This window comes from Monodelphis domestica, chromosome 1 (genome assembly GCF_027887165.1).
Source record: "Monodelphis domestica isolate mMonDom1 chromosome 1, mMonDom1.pri, whole genome shotgun sequence".
NCBI lineage: Eukaryota > Metazoa > Chordata > Mammalia > Didelphimorphia > Didelphidae > Monodelphis > Monodelphis domestica.
The window spans coordinates 12725268-12733098 of NC_077227.1; the positions used below are offsets into that span (position 1 = coordinate 12725268).

The window sequence follows — 7831 nt, forward strand, 5'->3', positions numbered from 1 at the left end:
TTTTTATCGCCCAGTCCTCTGTTACCCCCGTGCTCCATATGGTTGTATCCTCCACTTTGGCCATGGGATCATAGATTTAGAACTGAAAGTGATTTAGAGGGCCAGTCTTGTCATTTTATGACCAATCAATCTACAAGCATTTATTAGGTTCCAAGCCTAATTGGCACTAATTGCCAGAATGGCCAAGGAGACTGAAGCCCACAGAGACAAAGTGACTTCCCTAAGATCACACAGGGAGTGAGCAACAAAGGCAGGATTCAAATCTATGTCTTGGGACTCCAAACACAATGGCATTTCCCCCTACTCTGCCTATATAGTAATGTATTCTCACAATTTGGCTTTTCAGTTAAATAAATATGTAGTGGATACCTGCTGTGGATGAGGCTAGTCTCTCCCCACCCCCTCCTTGTGTCATGCTGGCTACTGTGATCAGTTAATTCAATCTAAACCAAAATGATTGCTTATGACTGATTGTTTGACATCTACTGGATAATAGAAGGATACTAAAGCCATAGATACAAGATGGTTAGAGAGTACTCTAGAGTATCAGCAGTAAGACATTTGTGTAAAACAAGCCCCCAGATGGCAAATGCCCTGGGAAGAGTATACATTCCTGTAAGGTCACATGAAGCAGAGATCATTCATGGGAGCTGAATCCAGGGAGCCGGTAGCATTCAAGACGAGTCAAGAGCTTTGGTTAAGCATCTCATGCTGTGGAAGACCGAATTCTGAAGCTGAAACCCTTTGGCCACACTGTGAGAAGACAGGGCTCATTGGAAAGGACCCTGACACTGGGAAGGACTGAAGGCAAAAGGGGAAGGGAATGGCAGAGGATGTGGTGAAGAGATGGTTCATGGATACAATGAAGAGGAACTTGGATAGGCTTCAGGTGATGGGAGAGGATAGAAGGGCCTGGTGGGCTATGGTCCATGGGGTCATGAAGAGGCAGATGTGACTGAATGATTGAACAACAGCAGCATCAGGGAATCCCTGAGAATACAAAGAAAAGACAGAAGAAAGATGGCCCCAGGCCCTAAGGGTCTTGTCTTTAGTGGCTGGCATAAAAGGCAGCTGAAAAGAGTAGGATGGGCCACATGGAGAGGAACAAAGACTTGGCTGGCTTGGGCAGCCATTTATGATGGAGGATTTTGGAAGGACCAAATAGCCAGTGCCAGAGGGAAAATCCACAGGGGCTGAGCAGAGCCATGAATGCAGCCGTGGTAGCAGGAGAGATTTGCTTGGGGAATGGTCTGATTTGGATAACATGAAAACTATGGAAGGGAAAATCATGAGACCTAAAGGCAATCTAAAAGGAACTTTCCATAGGTCTTGAATGCTAGTCAAGGGAGTCTGACTCCTGTTCAGCTAGGGATGAGAAGTCAATGATGTGAAGTCTTCTGCGGTGGGATGATACGATCTTGCTAGGCATCAGGAAGAGGAGTCTGAGAGTTGTTGTGGAGGGCAGATTGGAAGCTAAGGGACAGGAGAGGCAAGGAATAAGGAGGTGACTTCGGGAAGGGCCGCTGAAATTCCCATTTGGCTATGGGTCTGGCCTTAGGCAAGCTTGTGAAGTAACCTCTACTTGCCTTCCTTCCTCCCCTCCTTTCCATCCCCAGCAATACAGTGCTGGACCCCAAATCATCTGAAGCTGGAGGCAGGAATCTTCTTTAAAGTCAAAGAAAACTTGTTAACATTTAGGGAAGTTTGATGGGGGCTTTCTGTGGTCTAATTTCAGCCAAATTAACCAAAATGACTGCGTGTGTTTCTTTGCTAAACGGGTAGCCAAGAAAAATCAGAGAATCACTTCTCGGTTTGCCATAAACCTGGACCTCTATTAAAACCAACGTGCACAATTATTGAGAACTGTGTCCATCTACTTAGAGAAGACGAATCTGTCTCAGCAATGAGATTGATTTCTCATCATTGTTCTTTCTTTCAAAGGTAGGAGCAGTTCTCTGTCTCCAGCTTTCTTTCCTCAAGTCTTTTACCAATCTCTCTAGTGGCAAAAATGGGACAATATTATCATCATCATCATCATCATCATCACCATCATAACTAACATTTCTCTTGCTTACTATGTGTGAGACACTGCTGAGAATTTGTTAATTATTATCTTATTTGATCCTTAAAACAACTCTGCAAGGTAGGTGCTATTATTATCCCTACTTTTATAGATGAGGAAATGGAGACAAATAAAGGTTAAGTGACTTGCACAGGGTCACACATTTACTATGTGTCTGAGGCCGGATTCAAATTCAGCTCTTCCCTACTCTAGGTCTAGAGCTCCATCCACTGGTGTTGACTGGGTCACTCTTAGTGTCAGCAATTCTTGGGACACCCAGCAAGTAGCATCAGGTATTGTAATAAAGTCAATACATATATCCACATTCTAGAAGCTTTAAGTTTGGTAGAGTACTCGGCACATGCAATCTCTTTTGATCATTACTCTCTTGTGTGGCCATTTATTCCTTCAGTTTCTCCTCCCTTCCAAGTTTTGTCCTAGAGAAAACTCCAAATCTTTGCATCCTGTGCTCCTGCTTCCAGAGCTAGATAGGACCTCAGAGGCATCTAGTCCTTGTATCTTTCCTCTCTCTTGATTTACAGATGAGAAAACTGAGGGTCAGAGAGATTGTGACTAGCTCCAGGGTTGCAAATGACAACTATTGGTTCTTCTTCCAAGGGAAGTTATAGGATCATTCCTAAAAGTGGGCCCCGAGGACATCTTTTAACCTACCCTTCCTAGGAGCTAATCTGTGAATACTAAACCCCTCACTGTTGTCCCTCCAGAGACACAAAGGCCCTCATACAATGGTAACAAACTAATCTATTAAAGGGAATCAGACTTATAAATAGCACTTATGGAGCAGAGTTGGGTTTTTTTTTCCTCCCAGTGGATTGGGAGAGAAGAGAACAAAGGAGAAAGAAAATCACTCCTCCATTCTCCTTCCCACCCCTTACTTTACAACCCTGAAGGATAAGGATTCAATTCCTTCCTTCATTGAGGCTATTGGCCTCCCTCCAGCCTCCCTCTGGAGGATGGTGATCTGGCTGCCCCAGGGGGAAGGGTTTTTTTTTCCCATTTTGTTAAGCAGTTTCTGCTCTGCTTGCTGGGATCCAGGGTCACAGTCCCTCTGAGCTGTGCTCTTCATTTGGCCAGACTTTCTGTGCTCCCAGATCTCCTAGGCCTAACCCACACAGAGCTGCAATCTGGAACTCCTCTTCCCAGGGAGATGCCTCATTTTACCCTGGAAGCTTGTGGGAGAGGCTACCTAAATTTCCAGAAAGGCAATGAGACCCTGCATTTATGAGGTGACTGGACTTGGCATCAAGAAGACCTGGGTCTTCTTTTGGCACTAGTGAAGGGACCTTTTGTTGTTGTTGGTTAGTCATTTTTCAAGCATGTCTGACTCTTCATGACCCTGTTTGGGGTTTTCTTGGCAAAGATACTGGAATAGTTGGCCATTTCCTTCTCCAGTTCATTTTACAAATGAGAAAACTGAGGCAGAGTTAAGTGACTTGCCCAGAGTCACATGGGTAGTTTGCCATTTCCATTGCCAGTTTGCCATTGAGTTTTCAGCTCATTTTACAAATGAGGAAATGGTGGCAAACAGGGTCTCGGCACTGGCAATTGTCTGAGGCCAGATTTGAACTCAGGACTTGCAGACTCCAGGCCTGGTGCTCTATCTGCTACATCATCTAGCAGCCCCAATATGACTGTGGGAAAGCCAATGAACCCCTCTGAGGTTTAGTTCCCCATTTGGAAAATGGGGAGAAGCACCCCTGTAATATCTACCTTGCTGGGTTCTTTGGGGTTCTGATGAGAAGCACACGAGAGATGCTTTGGAAATTCTCAAGGACCGTGCAAAGGGACTCGTCGTTAGTTCAGTGGCAAACTGTTTGAAGCCTCTCGGTTCCAGGGATGCATCGTGCTTAATGGCTGTGAAAGGCCATTTCTTGAAGACTTTTCAAATTCTTGCACGTCTTCCTGCTGCCAGCTGCCTCTTCTGCCTGCCCTTCCTGAGTTCGGCACACGACAACTTTGTGGCCCTTGAAGTGGACTTCCAACAGGCTAGACAGAGACTTTGGTAGGAATCAGGTCACTTCCCAGCCGAGCACCTAAGTGGCTCCTTGTTTTGTGGCTCCCCACCATAGGAGGGGCTCTTTGCCGGGACTCTGCTCCTGTTTCCTTGAGCTGTGCGCTGTATTTGGTTCCCACAAAATGACTTTCCTCTGTACTTTCGTGGTCCCAGCAAGGGGAGGTGGGTTTGTGCTGAGTCTTGAGGGCAGCCCCTGGAGGGAAAGGATGGGCGAGGGGTGGTGCCAGCTTGCGAGCCGGACTCCAAGCTGATCGTTTGGATTCAATGAAAAAGAACATTTTTGCTTGGCAACTTTCCCTGGTGGAAAAACACAGATTGGAGATGATTTTTTTTGTAATCTAGATTTGCCAGGAGCAAAGTCATTCCCATGATCATCAGCCCAGTTTCGTTATTTTCAGAAATGCTTCTGCCCCATGTGTATTTTGGAGAGTGTTTAGTGCAGGCTCTGGTATATGGTAGGCAGTAAATTCTTGGTGATTGATTTGAATTGGAGCCAGAGGGCCAGGTTCAAATCCTGGCCCCAGCTACTTGCTCCCTGTGTGACCTTAGGCAGTCATTTGGTCTCCTTTGGACCCAATTTTCTCATCGGTAAGTAAAGGATTTAACTAGATAGTCTCTGAGGTCCCTTCCAGTTAGAGATCCATGATCCTTTGACCTACATTCGAGCCCTAAATTGGCCTCATGCTGTGTGTGACTTTGGACCAGTCATTTCCCTTTTTGGGTTTCCCTTTCTTCATCTGGAAAATGAGTGGGGTTGGATTGACTGATCCTTGAGGTTCCCTTTCAGCTCTAAATCTCAGTATAACTCAGCTCAGTCTCTGGCCCAGTGTGTTAAAATGGGCTTCCGAAAGAGCTTTATCTTTTGAAAATCACGATTTCCCAAGTTGTGCTGTCCTCAGTCAGAGCCAAGGCTTTGGGATTAGCAGCGAAGAGAACTTTGCAGTGAAAAGGAATCTGCCAGTCACCAGAGTTCTCTCCCGGTATGGCGCTTCTGAAGTCGACTGACCCAGATAGCAACTTTGAAACAAGCATTCATTTTCTTAGAAAGATGTCACGTTGACAGCCCCCAGAGCCAAAGCTTTTCTCTGCCCATGGTGCAGTGGCCCCGCTTCTTCCTGAAATGGGGTCTCCGGAGGGTGGATCACCCCTGGCACGGGGGCCGTGTCCCCTGATGGCCAGAGAGGTGGCTTGATTTCAGCTCCCTTCCAATTGGTGCTAGGGCTGTGATCCCACGCCTCCAAGGCTAGGCTCTCAGAAAATCTGATCTGGAAGGGGCCAGCAAATGGACAAAGGCTTCCAGGCCAGGCCTAGGGGCTCACTGTGTGTCTGAGGATCAGGCTAGCTGAGTTCAGAGAGGCTCATCCCTAGGTTTCAGCCACAGTGACCCTCAGAGGCCACTTAGATGGATGCACTATTGTGAGCAGGTTGGCAGGGGAATTACTCTTTCCAACAAAGTCACAGAACTGTAGAGATGTAACTAGGGTGAGCCATCTGAGCCTTTGTCTTATGGCGCCATCATTTAGAGGGCACTGATTGTACTTGGCCTCCTTCATTAGGACAAAAGGAAACAACTGAGCTTAGCATCTAGTATGTAACAATAATTCATTAAAATAAGAAACTACCACGTGGCCCATCTCTTCCCCTATGGAGCCACTGCAGGCTTTGCTACCTCACTGACCATCAGTCAGGGCCCCATTGCCAGTGGTGATCCACAGAGACAGTAATGGAGCCACAATTTAGCTCAACTAATTAAAAAGATAATTTGGGGCAACTGGGTGGTCAGTGGATTGAGAGCCAAGCCCAGAGATGAGAGGTCCGAGTTCAAATTTGACCTTAGATCCTTCCTAGTTGTGTGACCTTGGAAAAGTCACTTAATCCCCATTGCCTAGCCCTTACTGAGCTTCTAATACACAGTATTGATTCTAAGACAGAAAGGAAGGGATTTAAAAAAAGTTAAGGTGAAGGGCCCTGAGATCTCCTAATGTGAGGGAGGCTCATTTGAAGGAACAGAGAATGTTTATGTTGAAGCAAAGAAGGTTCAGTAGGGTATGATGGCAGCCATCAAGTCATTGATAGACCATCATGGGGTAGCTCAACTGCACTTATTCCATTTGGTTCCAGCTAGAACCAGGAACAATGGGGAAACACTTTGGAGAAAGAGATCCAAGCAAAAGCTTGCCAGTGTTTAGAGCCGTCCCAAAGTGGGATGGGTGGCTCCAGATGGCCCCAGATTGGAAGGCTTCGAGCAGTTGCTCCTGGAAAGGATGTGCTAGACTGCCCCGACTCTCCTGGTGACATTCCAAGGCAGCACCTCCCTCCCTCTGCCCCCAGAGCCAACAAGGACATCTCTTTGGATGCACTAACATGGAACCTGCCCTCTTCGCAGAATTTGAGAAAAGCGGCGTCATCACTTCCCAAAGCTGGCTTCTGCACCCTCTCCATTCTGAAAGCAATGGAAACTTAGGGAGGTTTCTGCCTCCTAAAGAAAACATTAGCTGCTGTGAGGGATCAGGTAGACTTTGGCTGTTTTCATTTCATTTGGTACCCAAAAGTTCTGTCTGCATCCTCCCTTGCAACCCTCCTGTCTCCATGGTAATATGGGGGGAAAGAGAGGACCCTGCAGCTTGGGGGTCACTCCTTTTGGCTCTCGGTAATGCCTGGGCTAACACTAATGAGGGTTTTATCTGGCTTCTGTTCACTGAGAGAGCACATTCCTTTCAGGAAGGGCTAATTAAGCAGGAGGTGGTTTGGGGTCTTTCTGAAAGGGAAGTCTCTATCCTCCACTGGTCCCAGCTTCCCCTGCTATTTCCACATATGGAGCATTAAAAAAATTCTCTCCCTGATTCTAGATAGCCACTAGCCTGCCGGACCCTTTTTATTAGGTCATACGGCAGGATTGTATTCATTTGAAAATTTATTAACATTATACTGATACCATTTTTAATTTAATTAATTTATTAATACAATTTAATTTATGTCTCTGTTCTTTACCAATGGATTCCTCCTGACTTCATACTACTTCCTTGGTAACAAATAAATACACTTAAGGGGAAAATATTTATATATGTTATATATGTATGAATAAATATTCATAATATATACTCAATGTTTATATATTATATAGGAAACATATAATATATATTTGCTATAGTCATAATATACCTACATGTAAATATACATATGTAGAATGTAAGTTCCTGGAGGGCAGGGACTAATGTTTTCATGATGATCTTGGCACTTTGATCAGCTAGTATAGTGCCTCGCACTCAGGATTGCTTTCATAAATGTTCATTGAATTTAATTATATGAGTCAGCAGCAGAAGATGAATAACTCAGCAGCCTGTTTATAAAAGACAGGTGCCATTCAATCAATAGCAATGACTCTTTGGCCCATGGGGATTGCCCTCAGTTGCTCTCAGTGTGACTTTGGACAAGTCACATAACTCCTTTAGACCTCAACTCTCTCATCTATAAAACAAGAAGGTTGGCCTAGATGATTTCTAAATTCCTCCCATAAAAACAAACAAATAACTGATGTGGCTCTTTTATTTTATAATTCTGGCATTACTAAAAGCTATGCTTTACAAAATAGTTGATAATAAGCTGGGAATTAATTCAACAGACACCGATTAAACACTTGCTGTGTGCTAAGCCCTGGAGATACAAAAAAGAAACAAAAAATAGCCCTTGCCCTCAAGGAGCTTTCAATTATACACAAATACATCTGAAGCTTG

General features: G+C 45.1%; 1 protein-coding gene across 2 annotated transcripts in view; it reads left to right on the forward strand.

Annotated features, from left to right (window-relative positions):
• PRKG1 (protein kinase cGMP-dependent 1) overlaps positions 1 to 7831 on the forward strand; it is a 1271158-nt gene that overhangs the window by 126212 nt on the left and 1137115 nt on the right. The window lies entirely within an intron of this gene.